Source organism: Macaca mulatta, chromosome 10 (assembly GCF_049350105.2).
Source record: "Macaca mulatta isolate MMU2019108-1 chromosome 10, T2T-MMU8v2.0, whole genome shotgun sequence".
Taxonomy (NCBI): domain Eukaryota; kingdom Metazoa; phylum Chordata; class Mammalia; order Primates; family Cercopithecidae; genus Macaca; species Macaca mulatta.
This window is the reverse complement of record NC_133415.1, coordinates 67,042,604-67,058,703: the sequence shown is the minus strand read 5'-3', so window position 1 is coordinate 67,058,703 and position 16,100 is coordinate 67,042,604. Positions and strand designations below refer to the sequence as shown.

Below are 16,100 nucleotides of genomic sequence, written 5' to 3'. Positions count from 1 at the left end.
CCACAGGCATCTTCTATTCTGCAGCATGTGGGACTGCACTAAGACTTGTGAGAATTGCATACTGTTGATGGCACGTGGAATGTTGTGCAATAGCGCAAGTTCTCATATGCTAGGAGAGAGTTCAGATTTGAGACCCCTGAGAACTGGGAATGGATGAGATGTTTGTTAAATATATAATCCTATGCTGTTTAAAGACAAAAAGACAAGGTAAGAACATGCTTCTGTCCTACGAGATAACTTTGTTGCTCCTAGTTACAGAAGCTCTTAACTGCACTTTGTTCAGTCTGAGGAAAGACTTGAATAAATAAAAACAGCTAGCAGTAGAAGGAATGTCCTTGTGCACAGGTGTATAAAGTTCTAACATTAGCTTGCACCTTTTCAGATAACACTTTCTAAGTATTTGAAAAACTAAGTTTAGACTTATAGAAAATTTGCAAATATACTACAGAGAGCTCCCGAATATCCTTCACCCAGATTTCCTTAAGGCTAACACCTTATGTAATTTGGCACAATTATCAAAGTTAAGAAATTAACATCAGTGCACTACTATTCACTAATCTACAGATGTTATTTGAATTCTGCCTGTTTTCCCATTAATGTCCTTATTGTGGTCCAGGATCTAATCCAGGATCCCACATTGTAATTAGTTAATTGTGCCTCCTTGGTCTCTTCTAATCTGTGACAGTTTTTCTTTTTATTTCATGGCCTGGGAACTTTTGAAGTATACGAATCAGTTGTTTTGTGGAACACCCTTTAATCTGGGTTTGTCTGATGTTTCTCTCAGAATCAGTGTGAGGCTATGCATTTGTTATGGACTGAATGTTTGTGTCTCCCCCAAATTCACATGTTGAAATCCTGACTTCCAATATGATGGTGTTAGGAGGCCGGACCTTTTGGGAAGTAATTAGGTGATGAGGGTGGAGTCTCAAGAATGGAACTAGTGCCCTAATAAGAAGAGATTGCTGGGCACGGTGGCTCACGCCTGTAATTCCAGCACTTTCAGAGGCCTAGGCAGGAGGATCACCTGAGGTCAGGAGTTTGAGACCAGCCTGGCCAACAGTCTTTACCCAGTCTTTACCAAAAATACAAAAACTAGCCAGGCATGGTGGTGCACGCTTGTAATCCCAGCTACTTGGGAGGCTGAGGCAGGAGAATCGCTTGAGCCCGGGAGGCGGAGGTTACAGTGGGCCGAGATCGCACCACTGCACTCTAGCCTGGGCAACAGAGTAAAACCCCGTCTCAAAAAAAAAGAGACATGAGAGTTTGCTTCCTCCATCTGTCTTCTGTCTACCATGAAGGGACACAACAGGAAGACAGCCATGTGCAAACCAGGAAGTAGGTCCTCACCAGACATCAGATCGGCTGGCACCTTGGTCTTGGACTTTGCAGCCCTCCGTAACTGTGAGAAATGAATACTTGTTATTTAAGCCACTCCATCTATGGCAATTTGTTATAGCAGTCTGATCTAAGTTAGCATTTGTGGCAGGGATACTACGGAAGGGCCACTGTGCCCTTTCAGTGCATCACGTTGAGGGCACCTGGTAACAACCTGTCTAACTTCTGGTATGACTCATTTTGATCCCTTGATTAACGTGGTGTTTGTGAGGTTCCTGCACTGTCGTTCCTGTTTCCCTGTGCTAAAATGTTTTAAAAAGATACTTTTTGACTATGCAAATACCCTGCTTCTCATCATACTTTTACCCATTAATTTTATCACCCATCAAAGATTCTTGCTTCTCAATAATTGTCACTGTGGCGTTTACTTAAAAGTAGTTTTCTATTTTTATCACTTCTACGTTTTCTATGTTCATCACTGGAATTCAACTGTGAGGCAGAATTTAGCAAGAATTTTTCTAAATGTCTATGCTGTGAGGGCACCAGGTCAGGGGACCAGCCTTCCTTCTGTTCTTCTAGGGGGTCAGTGCTGGTCAGACAAGCTCTGTCTGGCCGTTTGATCCCCCCCACAGCAGCTGCTGAGGGAGGAGGAGAGGATCCACTCCCCTTGGCTCTTTGCTGCCCCTGTGTTTTTTCTCCTGCTGTTCCTTACACCAGAATGCCTTCCCCCTCACCGTCTAATTGTTCTTCAGGCCTCAGCTCCTGTAAATCCTTAGCAGGGAGCTTTCCTGTGCTTCTTCCTCCACAACCTTAGCACTTCTGTGTGCTCTCTCTGTCACAGCAAAGAATATGCTATCACAAAACAGCCACATTTTCTTTTACGAGTCCCACCACACTGTGAGTAAAGATCACATTATCTCTAGATTCCTGAGCTATCTGCCAATGTCTGACTTACAGGACCTCCCTGGGAAGGGTTAGATGAAGAATGAATGAATGTAAAATAGAGTATTTGTCACAACCCTCTTTTTTACATTGAACATTGCAACATATTTATTAAGGTATAATTCATACAGAGAAAAATTCACTTTTGTGGTGTGTAGTTCTATGAATGTTGATGAATGTATACTGTCAGGTAATCATTACCACATTAAGATATAGAAATTTTGCACCATCCTGAAAAAGCTTCCTTATCTTCTTTACGGTCATTCACCCTTACCTCCACCTTCAGCCCTGGAAACCCCTGATCTGTTCTCTATTAGTTTAGTTTTGCCTTTTTCTGAATGTCGTATAACTTGAATTGTAAAATACGGAGCCTTTAGAATTTGACTTTTTTTAACTTACCATAATTCTTGTGAAATCCATCCATATTGCTGTTTCTATCAGTACTTTTGTCCTTTTTATTGTTGAGTAATATTCCATTTTATGGATTTACTATGGTTTCTCCATTCACCAGACACTGGACATTAGTTTGTTTCCAGTTCTGAGGATGACAACTAAAGCTGCCACAAGCATTCATGAACCACCCCCCCCCCCTTTTTTTTTTTTTTTTTGCATGTAGACTTATGTCTTCATTTCTCATGAGAACATAGCTACGAATAGAAAGGCTAGGTCATACGGTAAGTATATGGTAGACATCAGAAGATGTTGCCAAACCTCTTTCCCAAGTGAGCTGGGGAGGGCCACCCTTGTGTACCTAAAACCTCCCTGGTCTGGAAGGGAAGCAGAGTCAAGGGACTCTGCAATGATCCATGCAAACAAAGCCAAAGAAGGGCATTTTTGTCTTAAGATGTACCTATGTTATAACATAGGATGTGATGGGACAGGATGTTATGAAGCCACTCTATCTAAGCAGAGCATTATTCAGTTACTACATTGAGAACCCAGTGTTTCTCTCTGAATTCATTTGTCTTCAAAACGTAGAAGTGATAAAAATAGAAAACTAGTTTTAAGTAAACACCACAGTGACAATTATTGAGAAGCAAGAATCTTTGATGGGTGATAAAATTAATGGGTAAAAGTATGATGAGAAGCAGGGTATTTGCATAGTCAAATACCAGCACTATATGGGAGTTTCTCCTCGGCCTCACCAGAACACTGAAAGCTAGGGTGAGTGTCCCCCCTGTTATTTTAGACAAATTATGTTAGCTCTCTTTTCATGGGTGTATTTGCCTTTTTATTTTTTTTTTTCATTCCTGAGACTGCCAGGGAAGTATATCTTCTCTGTTGAAGTATCTATTCAAATATTTTGCCCATTTCTTATTCTGTCATTTTTTTATTATCGAATGTTGAGACCTCTTTATATATTCCATATAGAGCAGAGCTTTTAAATTTGGATGAAGTCCAATTTATTTTTTATTTTTTTCCTTTTGTGGTTTGTGCTAACATTTCTTTGTTTGGGTTGATTCGTTGTTGGTTAAACCTCCTTGTCTGAATTCTTCACCTCAGTAAGATTTTTTTGAAAAACAATACAAGTCATGGTTTCTAGGGCTATATTTAAGACAAGTCACTCAGCCATCAGGTGACATCATTTTCTTATAGGTTAAATGGGAAGAAAAATTTCTTCTTTTTGGGAAATTTTTGTGTTGTTTCTGGTAAAAGTCAAGATATTTGCCTGCAGTGAGAATGAGAAAATGATTGGGCTTTTAGAGTTTTATGTCAGTAGCAGCAGCAGGTGGAAGAGGCAAGAAGGAGTAAGGATATACAGCAAAAGACCTGACAGAATAAAGTGATGTCAGGGGCTCCTCGCCTGTAGGGAGAGAAGGAGAAGCAGCAGGAGAGGGAATCGGAGAGGGAGCACCTTCCCATTGACACAGATGTGCCCTCAAGCAGGAAGTGGAAGTTTTAGAAGCTGATAAAAAAGTATTATTCAAATTTGTATTATTCAATATAAAATTATTATTATTCAAGTTTTTGTCTAAAAACTGAAAAGACATAGAAAAAAAACCCCAGCTGTTTCTATGTATTGATGGCGTCATTACCACTTCATGAGGAAAGGTACCGTTTTCTGGAAGTATTTTCTGGCCTCAGTTCCCTTTAGAAGGTCAGTCAAAAAAAAATAAAAATAAAAATAAAAAGAAAGGGGATCCCATACAACAGAGTCAAAGTGTCTCTTACAAGGAGTATCTGCCATGTGCCAGCACTTGTGCCAGGAACTACACATGCTGTCCCCAACCCACCTTATTTGGTGTTTACACCACCTTGCTGAGGACTCAGCGTGCAAGGAGGCTCTGGTCCAATAACTGCAGAATACAATAGAATATAAGTGACCCAACAATACAGTATAACTGAAAGTCTATGTGACTCTCTTGGGAAAGTCAAAGTTGATTCTTCTTTATCATACTTCACTGCATCAGGCTTCTCTTTCTGAAGACAAATGAATTCAGAGAGAAACACTGGGATCTCAGTGTAGTAACTGAATAATGCTCTGCTTAGATAGAGTGACTTCATAACATCCTGTCCCATCATATCCTGTGTTGTAACATAGGTACCTCTTAAGACAAAAATGCCCTTCTTTGGCATTGTTTGCATGTATCGTTGCATAGTCCCTTGACTAGACTTTCCTTCCAGACCAGGGAAGCTTTAGGTACATAAGGGTGGCCCTCCCCAGCCACCCATAAGAAGCTTCCGATAGAGTCGTTTTTCACCACCCACTTCACAAGCAAATTGTGCATCACCTTTCAAGTAGGATGGGATAAGATCTTATCAGACAGGCATTCACTAACTAGAACCAGAAAAAAAAATCTGTCCATCTGGCCTGGGCAACGTGCCCTCCTGGAAAATTACTGAATAGCTCCAAACTCCATAAAAATACATTCCTTAAAATGCCAGCAGAAGGCACAGACTTATGGAGAAATCAAGAAATTATGCAGCCTGCACAAAGCTCCATTCATCACAGGCTTGGGGAACAGGAATAAATGCCCACCCAGACTTTGTGCCAGGAACATTAATAATTAGTTCATGGGAGCTGTCACTCAGGAATGCCCTGGCCCTGATTCAGATTCTAGTCATGGGAAGATGTAATATAAACACTCTGAGACTAGAGCAATGAGACATTTTGTCCTGTGTGGGTTGAGAATCAGAAGCAACCCTCCTGCTTCCAGGAGGCAGTGAGAAGTGATAGCTTTGGGGATGTCTCTATGGGCTGAGGAAGGCTTCCCAAGTTAATTCCAGTTGTTGCTGCTGTCTTCCTTGCAGAGGGGAAAGTTATCAGACTAAGGTCCACTGTGTGCCTCCTTATCTCTTCCATTATCACCATCTGCTCGCAATTGCTGTGATGTCTCCTAACCGGCCTCCCCACTTTCTCCTTCTCATGATCCTTCATACCTGTGTTATGGGCCAAATTTCATACACTGAAGTCCTAACTTCCAGTACATCACAATGTGACTGTACTTAGAGATAGGGTCTTTAAAGAGGTACCTAAGTTAAAATGAGGTCATTACAGTGGGCCTTAATACAAAATGATGGGTGTCCTTGTAAGGAGAGGAAATCAGTACACAGACACACAGAGAGAAGGCCATGTGAAGATGCAGGGAGAAGGCGGCTGTCTACAAGCCAAGGAGAGAGGCCTGACAGAAAGCAGGCCTCCCACCACCTAGATCTCGGACTTCCGGCCTCCAGAACTGCAAGAAATAAAATTCTGTTGTTTAAGCTCCCCAGTCTGTGATAGATAGTTATAGAACCCTGGCAAACTAGTACACACTGCCACCTCACAAATCACTCCATGCCCTTCCTCAGGCACTGAGAGTGCCCTTCTGCTGCCTAATGATTACAGTGCAAAGGTCTGGCCCTGGCAGTGAAGTCATTTTTATAATGATCCTCCTTCATCTTGCCTTACAGGGCCCTACTTACTTTTACATTCAGCTCCCTTGAGCATCAGTTTTTAACCCACACTTTCTCACACCTTGGCCTATGCCTGTGCTGTTCCCATGCTGACATCACTCTTCCCTCAATATCAAGCACGGGCCCCCTTCTCCTTGGAGCCTTTCTTACTCTCCCAGCTGAGACAGACCTCTTTGATATTTCTTCTATGACGTGTATAATTTCCACTCACATTCTAAATGTTTATGCACATGTTCTGTGTATCTAGGAGCCATGCCGGATTCAACTTTGCATTTCTTCTAGTCCCAGCATATTTCTTTGCACACTAGAAGTTCTCTACCAATATTTGTTGAATAACTGGTAGAAACAACATGTGAATGTTAATGGCTGTGTGATCCCCTGCTGAGAAGTATTTGTGCTTACACGTATTTTAAAAGGTAGCATGGGGTAGTGAAAATAGCTAGCTAGTGATGAAACAAATCTGGCTACAAATGTTGCCCAGACCACCACATAGTGTCTTTCTGCATGTCCCTTGACTTTACTGCCTCTTTGCTACCTCTAAAGGGGATATTTCTATCTCCTCTATAGGATTGTTATATGGATTAGAGACAGTAAATATGCAAAGTTCTTACACATACTACACCCTCAGAAATGTTAATTTCCCTCCTTTATACTTGTCTGAAAATGCTTAACCTAAAGAAATAAGGTTCTAACAAGAGAATTTTAAACATTAGAGGCAACTAGCTGGGCCAGTCATCTCTGAGGAAGCTCTCACTGTCTGAGGAACCCACATAGTGTCCTGTACCGTGCTAGGTAAACAACTTGCTCCTCTACTCCCCTCTTAAGTCATGAGTACTGAGAACAAGCTGGTCAGAAGAGATTCTCAGTCATTCTAGTCATTAGATCTGATATGAGAACTCCACATACTGTTTAAGGGCTTCATCATATATGTCCAAAGGACCAGAGCCTGTTATACCTCAATTGGCTTGATGGAATCCTGGCTGGCATACTGTAAGAATACAACACATGTGAAGTTTGGTTCATTTCAGCAGACATTTAACAAGTGCCTTCCACTTGTGGATCTACAGAGTGTACTTCCTCACCTTCAGGCATTTTCACCCTCATGTGGATGTAAACAGACACACAGGCAGAACACTGTGAACTAGAGCAGGTGATTGCAAGCTCAGTGGGTCCTCATTATTAGTGCACTCTGTATTTGCAAATTCACCTATTTGCCAAAATTCATTTGTAACCCCCAAATCAATGCATGCCACACTTCCACCATCATTTAAAGACATGTACAGAGCAGCAAAAATTTTAGTCACCTGACATGGCTGTTCCCAGCAGAGATGGTGCTCTGTCTCCTCATTTGAGCTCTCATACTGTAAACAAGTATCCATCTCATGGTCCATGTAGTGCCACATTTTCCACAGTTTTGTAGTTTTTGTTGGTGATTCTGCTGTTTAAAACAGATCCCAAGCATAGGCCATGCTGTCCAATATTCCCAGGTGCAAAAAGGCTGTGACATGACTTACAGGGAAATACATGTGATAGATAGACTTTGATCAGGCATGAGTTCTAGTACCATTGGCTGTGAGTCCAATGTTAATGAATCCACAACATACATTTAAAAAGGGGTTTTTAAACAGAAACACAAATAAAACAAGGATGTGTCAATTGGTTGATAAAAATGCGACCAGAGGCTCTTAGGAACCTAATCTTATATTTCCCCTTAGGAACAGTGGTTCAGTATTTACTAATTCACTGTTCACAGTGACTTTATAGAACATAAATACAGCAAATAATGAGAACTGACTGTATTTGGTATGAAATTCAGTTCAGAAATTGAAAGTGGTAGATGAGGTTGGAGAGACACAAACAAGGGAGTTTCTTAAATGGCAGGTCTGGGCTTTGTCTTGCTGCTGGAGAGTCAATGGCAGGGAAACATGATTAAATTTTTATTTTTACATTCTGGTGCCCATGAAAGGAATGAGTCTGAAGAATGGTTTTGACAAGGGGTGGTGGTGGATAAAACAACTTTCCAGGATTCTTTTCTCTGCATTAGCAAGTGGCACAGGACTTCTAAGTATAACTTCCACTTCTAAAAATATAACTCTGTGCCTGCAATGGACTGGAAAAATGAAAAAGCTTACTCTAAGGAGCCACATAAGCCATGCTTAACCATACTGAGTGTGTGGCTGAGCAACTACTTAGTAAAGAGCTTATGGTGTGATACATGCAGAAACATTGCCAACGTGGGGATGGAGATGTAATGAAGGAAGGCTGCAGGACTTTGGGGCTTTGACAGGACAGGGTCATAGAGTCATTTGAGTTATTTGCCCGTGAACATGCCCTACTCTTCAAGAGGAGTGGAAAATAACCCTGAAGGCAATTTAGAGATAATCAGGGCTACCACCTCCATTTCAACAGGCAGAGGCCCTCCACCTGGAACCTTGGGGACAGAGCTGAGGAGACAGGACCCCTACCTAGAGCTATGGGGTGGCATTGACATGCCAGTGAGCCTGGAAGGTGAGACATGGAGCCAAAGAGAATTATTCTTGAGCCTTAAGATCTAATGGAATTTGACATGCTAGGTTTTGGATTTGGTCGGGAACTTCTGCTACCTTTCTTTTTGAATGTGAAAGTTTATCCTATGCCTGTCCCATGATCACATTTCAAAAGCACGTAACTTGTCAGGTCCTGTCCCATGATCACATTTCAAAAGCACGTAACTTGTCAGGTTTCACAGGTTCACAGCTGGAGAGGAATTTGGCCTCAGGATGAATTGTATCTTGAGTCTCACCCCCATCTGATTTATGTGATATTTAAATAAGACTTTAAACTTTAGATTTTAGAGTTAATGCTGGTATGGGGTTGTCAAAATGGAAGGCTGGTCACAGTAGCTCACACCTGTAATCCCAGCACTTTGGGAGACCGAGGCGGGTGGATCACGAGTTCAAGAGATCGAGACCATCCCTTTTAACATGGTGAAACCTCATCTCTACTAAAAACAGAAAAATTAGCTTGGCTTGGTGGTGCACGTCTGTAGCCCCAGCTACTCAGGAGGCTGAGGCAGGAGAATCGCTTGAACCTGGTAGGTGGAGGTTGCAGTGAGCCGAGATAACGCTACTGCACTCCAGTCTGGAAACAGAGTGAGACTCTGTCAAAAAAAAAAAAAAAAAGGCAGAGCTAGAATGCTATGGGCTGACTTGTGTCTCCCCAAAATTTGTATGTTGAAACACTAATCCCCAGTGTGATGGTATTTGGTGACAGGGCCCTGGGGAGATAATTAAGTTTAGATGAGGTCATGAGTGTGTTGGTCATAATCCCTTTGTGATTGTGTTAGGATTACTGTCCTTATAAGAAGAGACACCAGAGAGCTGGCTCTCTCTCCCTCAACCCTTACCTCCCACCACGTGAGGACACAGAAAAAGGCAGCCAACTATAAACCAGAAAGAGAGGCCTCACCAGAAACCAACTATGCTGTCACCTTGATCTTGTTCTTCTAGCATCTAGAACTGTGAAACAATACATTTCTATTATTTAAGTTACTCCGTCTATGGTATTTTGTTATGGCAAATGAGTAGTCCAAGGCAGCCTACAAGCTGTAAAATTTATAGAGGTGATTTTGGGGACATAGTGGAGAGACCTTTTTATTTTATTATTTTTGTATGTGGGGATAAAAATCAGTTTGGGAATTGCGTGTATGGTTATCTTTCTACTGGAAAACTTATGAGGAGAAAAAAATTGAGTATTTCAAAATTTAAATTCCTTCCTTTATCTGATTAATAAAACAATGCATACATGCATTTCATGCATATATAACATACATATATGCATACATACATTCTTACACTTCTCTTTACTTTGGAACACATTAGAAAGAGCTATAAATTGGGAGGCAGATTTTGTTTCAAGTCCAGATTTTGCCACCTATTAGATGGGATCTCTGCCCCTCAGTTTCTTCAATGGTTAAATAAGGACAATAATATTGTGTTAGCTCTACCCAGATCATAAGAATCATTGTTGGAAGATAAATAGACCATATACATTTTAAAAAATTTAAAGGCTATAAAGATGCAAAGTATGAACATGGCAGAAATAGAAATTGCCTCTGAATTGCTGGGAACCCAAGCCTGAAATAATTCTTGGAAGGAAGAAAGTCACTTAGGACTTTGTAAGTGTCACATTGCTCTTCATGGTTTAAGAACACCAAAATAGCTAAGAAATGTTACGTAAGGAAAATCACTTCTACCACTTGATAATAGTAGTTTTTATGGAACTCTGCTTTTCTCTCATCTGCATGAACAAATATACCCACATGCAAGCTAGGTTCCGCTTCAACTAAAATTCTAAAACAACACAAAACAATAACAGAAAATCCTTGTATGAGAAACTGAAGTGGCCAACTAATTAATTTATCTGGCCCACAATTATCTGTGTACCCATTATGTGCTTAGCATTGCTCTAAACGTTTAAGGAGGTGCCCAGCAGCATCCAAGCTTCCTTTGAGAAGATTACAATGCAGCTGGGGATAAGAGAAGAGCTGTTAAATAGAGCAAGGAAGTAGTACAAGAGATGTCACAGGCAGATTTGTGACAAGTGCTGACAGCATGTCAAGATTTCAGAGAATGAAGAGATGAGAGAAAGCTGAGCTAATCATTGAATTTCCTGTTGAAGAGAAAGGACTTGAGTTGGATATTGATAATCAACTAGGATTTGGATAGGAAACAAAGAAGAAGTTGGCTTTGATTACAGAAATATGAGTTCGGTAAGTCCTGTACAAATCTACCAGCTGGGACTATCTAGGCAGAATAATAATCTTTATGTACAGTATAATCCATAGTACAATGGCAACTGTACTATGGATTACACTATAATCCTGTGGTGATCATGAATGCCCTGATAGTATAGCTCAGGCCACTACATCACCAGTCCTGCTTCCTTCTGGGTTAGAGGGCCTTCAAAGTATATGAACCCTTGAAATTATAATTTAAACAATAATGCCCAAAATGAGTTTCATGAAACCTTGATACCTTCTGACATATATCAGTAAGTGTTGCCTCTGAAAATGAAGACATGTGGTTAAAGAAGTTTCGGAAACACTAAATACCGTATCTCCACTGGACGGCTTCAATGCTCATTATTAGATGCACTAGACTGATTGTAGTAACTCTGTTCCATTCCCGCCCCCTGCTTTATAAAATCCAAAAATTCTTTAATGGTGGGCACAAAACAAAGATATTCAGCTAAATGAGGGGCAGAACTCTTAGTTACTTACATCTCTGAAGGAGAGAAGGCTGCCACGCAGGGCCACGCAGGGAGTTGCACCCGGGGATAGGATAACAGCAAACTGGAGATGCAGAGAGAAATTTATGTCTGGTGTATGGCAAGCAGGGTTTCACAGGCTTCCTGTGAATTGGCTAATTTGAATAATTTTGTGGACTCCAGTGCATAGAGACTGTCCCTAATTGTCTGAGTTCTGGCCCCAGGCTATTTGGGTGAGTGCATAGCGGTTTTCAGTATGAGAGCCCAATAAGGAAAATGGTTTGAGTGTGGGCTTAATCAGTTGCTCAAGAAAGGGAATTGACAGGCTTCCAGTGGGGACCTCAAATTGGGTGAGGATATCATTTCCAAAAACAACAATAAACAAAATAGACCACTCTCTTCTGTGATCTCTACTGCATTCTAGGGGCTAGAAGCCTGATAACTGCATTACTAAGATTCCAGAGGGAACAGAGTTCAGACTAGATGCTGCCAATGGAGAAGCACTTACATGAAAAATAAAAGGCAAAAGGGAGAGATCTACTGTTGTTTCTCCAGCAAGCGGCTGGAGCACCTCTGAGATTTGTTAGATGCAATGTTTTCCTGTCCTTTCCAGACATTCCCGTGAATATTAGTTACCTCAGGTCTGGAGACACTAGTGATAGCGACAGCAACTTCCTAACTGTGGTGCTCTTTGGATCTAATGGTGGCTTTACCTGATCTTTGCAACTTCAGGTCTTCCAATAAAGTTGTAAGCTCCCAATCGCCTGCATTAAATATTTTTCTGCTAGAAATCTACAGCGGTTACTGCTTTCCTGACTGTGTCCCAACAATATAGCATACTTAAATTTCTGAGAATCCATGCTATAAAACAAAACAAAACAAACTAGCATTTCCCAAATACGTTTGACCATAGAACCTGACTCCCCATTTCCCCTTCTCCCCAAAACCACCTTCTGGTAGCTTAAAAAATCCGTTTCGTGGTTCACTCTTTGGAAAACATCTATGGATTTATATGTTGAGAATTAGGAGTCCAGAAATGTGGGCTTAATCTCAGCTGTGTGACCTTGGGTAGGTCACATCACTTATCTTGTCTTTAGTTTCTCTGCTGGATCAAAAGAAGAGTTGGATGAAGATAACCAGCAATTCTAGCTCTCATTTTTTTCCATTCTGTGAGAAATGTTGTCCTTAAAAACTATCATTGTTCAGGTAGAAAAAATTAAAAATTAAAAAGAGAACTACTGTGTTTTCCTTTGCCTTCTCTTCCTTTTTAGCTTGGTTTGCATGAATATTTTGAGTCAAGCTAAGAAAATTCCAAGGAATCTGGCAGCAAGTAAATAAATGCTGGGTAGCTCTTACTAAAGTGATATGGTATTTTTAGAACTTTAATATATTAGTGTTGATCCTAGAAATGGTCCCTTCAGAAATGAATTTCCTTTTGTACTGACACAGTAAAGAAAGGAAGAGATACAAGAAACAAACCTCCAGCACTCAAACTGAGTCATTTTAAAATGTAGCAAGTTCCTTGTCACTGGGAACATTCAAGTAGAAACTAGATGTCAGCATGGCAGAGATAACAGAATCAGTTTTGTCTTTATTTTGCTATTTTTCTGAAAGGGATGGTACAGATCATTTATACATATCCCCACATTTTATAGATAAGGAAACAAAAAATCAGAGAGGTTATATGGATTTCCCCAGATCTCACAGCAAATCCATGGCAGAACTGGGAGAAAGACACTAGACATCTCCTCCCTATTCCCCACTATACTCTTCTGTACATCTGGAATTCATCTGAGCCTCTTTGAGGAGTAATGTTCCATCACTCAATCTTCATTTTTACATCTCTTTAAAGAAGCAGAGTCATTTTAATATGAGCTGGAAAAGATTCGAGGTTGCCAGATACTATGGGAAGCTGATGAAGTTGGAAAGTTTGAAGTCAACTTTTTGCCCTCCGAATCCTTTTATTTGGGCATCCACGGCAGGGAGACCCCATGCTCCAGCCTTGCTGTGCCCACTGGTGCCAGACAAGGCAGCAGGATTCTGAAAATCCCGCATGGCCCCCTCTACCCTCAGACAGTCCCTCTTGCCTCATTTTGAAACTTCAGTCCCTGCAGACAGCACTGAAAAACCAACCTGAATACTAGTATCATCTACATGGTTTGAAAACAAACTACTCACCTCAGAGAGGACACAAAACACAGCCTGAAGTTGACGCCATTTGTGGTGTGGCTGCTTGGAGCTGGGAGCTGGGCTTCCTCTGCCAACTACTTGACAGAATCCACATTTGTGTTCTCAATGCAGCTGGTAGTGGGTGTGTGTGTAGGGTAATGGCCTTTTCTTTTATTATCCAAATGCTCTTGAAGAGGGAACCAAAAAAAATAAAAAGTGCTGCTAAAGCAGAGAGCTGTCTGTGACTTTGCAGAGAAACAGGTGCTTAATGCAGATCTGGTTTTATCCTGAGCTTTTTCCCCAAAGAAAACCCAAATGTGGTGAAGAAAAAAGAAAGCCACTGAGGTTTTCTCTTTTCCTAAGATGACAGAAAGAAAGAAAAGTAACATCTTATTTTTTAAAAATCTGAATTTTTACCTATCAGGTTCTGTGTTTACTAATTGGGTGCTGAAATTATTAGAAGCCCAAACATCAGCGTCACACAATACACTCATGGCAAACCTGTACATGTACTCCCTGAATCTTAAAAAAATAAAAGGTCTGAGTTTTAAGTAAGCTATTTATTCCTTTTGCTTTACATTATGTGGGATTCATTTAGACTTCTGTGAGAACTTCGAACAGTGAGGAAGCAAGGGACAGTTGCAAAAAGGCAGCCCTGATTTTCCAACAAGTTGTGCTTGGAGATTGTGCTGGAAGTCAAGAGGGCAGGTTAGATTAGGACGAGTTGAGCCTTGCACTTTTGTTTTCTTTTTAATTGTTAACACTAAGCAACATCTTTAACTCTACTCTGCTCTCTTGGCCCCCATGCTAACCTGATCACAGATTCTCTTATGATTTCCGTTTGATTCCACATCCACTGTCACTCTATCACTATTCCTTGCCTTTCACTCTTGTTGTTGGCTGCTATCATCTAAATGTTTATGTGCCCTCAAATTCGTATGTTAAAACCTAATCACCAATGTAATGATGTTAGGAGATGGAGCCCTTGGGGGGTGACTAGGTCATGATTAGTGCCCTTAGAGAAGAGACCTCAGAAAGCTGCCTTGCCCCTTCCACCACAGGACGAGAGTGAGAAGGCAACCATCTATGAAACAGAAAGCAGACCCTCCCTAGATTCCAAGTTTTCCAACACCCTGATCTTAGAATTCCTAAGCCCCAGAACTGTGAGAGGTAAATTTCTGTTGTTGATAACCCCCCAAGCTATGATATTTTAGTACAGCCTGGACCAATGGACTGAGTGGACCAAGGCATTGACTTCTTACTGGTATGCTGCTTCCACTCTCAACTCTCTACAATTGGTCCACGTGGCCGCTGAACACAACCTTCTCAAGCCCAGATGTAATTCTATGAGTCCCTCATTCAAAATCCTATGATATCTTGACCCGCAAGTCCCTTCATGACTGTGACGGTTAATATTGAGCGCCATCTTTGGATTGAAGGATGCAAAGTATTTTTCCTGGGTGTGTCTGTGAGGGTGTTGCTGAAGAAGATTAACATTTGAGTCAGTGGAGTGGGAAAGGCAGACCCACCCTCAATCTGGATGAGGACCCTTTAATTAGCTGCCACCTTGGCCAGAATAAAAATAGGCAGAAGAACGTGGCAGGACTAGACTGGCTTAGCTTCCGAGCCTACACGTTTATCCCATGCTGGATGCTTCCTCCTCTCAAACATCCAACTCCAAGTTCTTCAGCTTTGGGACTCGGACTGGCTTCCTTGCTCTTCAGCTTGCGGACGAACTATTGTTGGACCTTACCTTGTGATCATGTGAGCTAATACTCCTTAATAAACTTCATTTTAGATATACATCTATCCTATTAATTCTGTCCCTCTAGAGAATCCTGGCTAATAATGACCTAACCAGTTCTCTTCTCTCCTGCTCTGATCTTGAGGCAGATCACATATCCTTTTTCCTGTTCTTCATATGACACCTGCGACATTTCAGAGGAAACATGTGACATAAATTTACACTTTTCATACCTGAGGATTGGCAGCAATGTGCTCAGGGCTATGCAATGTGTCCCCTCTCCTCGTTGTCTTCCTCTCTATGGAGCAAAGGGAGTGTCTATGATTTCTCCTCTGAGCAGGACAAGTATTTTGTAAAAGGCCTATTTATTCATCTGCTAGACATTTGTTTAAACAGCAGGTTCTCTGCTAGGCTCCCCAGATACATTAGTAAAGAAGACAAGCAAAGTTCTTGCTTGTGGGGAGCTTAAATTTTGTGTGAGATGCAGATAATAAACAACTAACTAAATAAAAATAATAATTATGGTTAGAAATGTATGAGGGGGTGTGGTGCATTGCACCAGGATAGAGAGGGATGCTACTTAGATAGGGTTGTCAATTAAGGAATCTATGGCAAGATGTTAATTAAGTTGAAATATTAAGGATGATAAGGAGATTCTTATAGGGTACTGTTTTGGAGAGCAAATGGCCTGGAGGTGTAGAAACAGTGGTCAAGCAGGCCATACACAGCAGGAAAGGGTGTGTTCCAGCTGACCACCTCCCTCCTT

The 16,100-nt window shown here is 41.2% G+C and overlaps 1 long non-coding RNA gene across 1 annotated transcript in view; it reads right to left on the bottom strand.

The window, feature by feature from the left end:
* The window catches only part of LOC107000477 (uncharacterized), a 34,062-nt gene extending 20,410 nt beyond the window's left edge, over positions 1-13,652 (bottom strand). The window contains exon 1 of the long non-coding RNA XR_003720046.2: positions 13,600-13,652. This is a non-coding gene — a long non-coding RNA (uncharacterized LOC107000477). The remainder of the gene's footprint in view (positions 1-13,599) is intronic.
* Between the last annotated feature and the right edge of the window lie 2,448 nt (positions 13,653-16,100).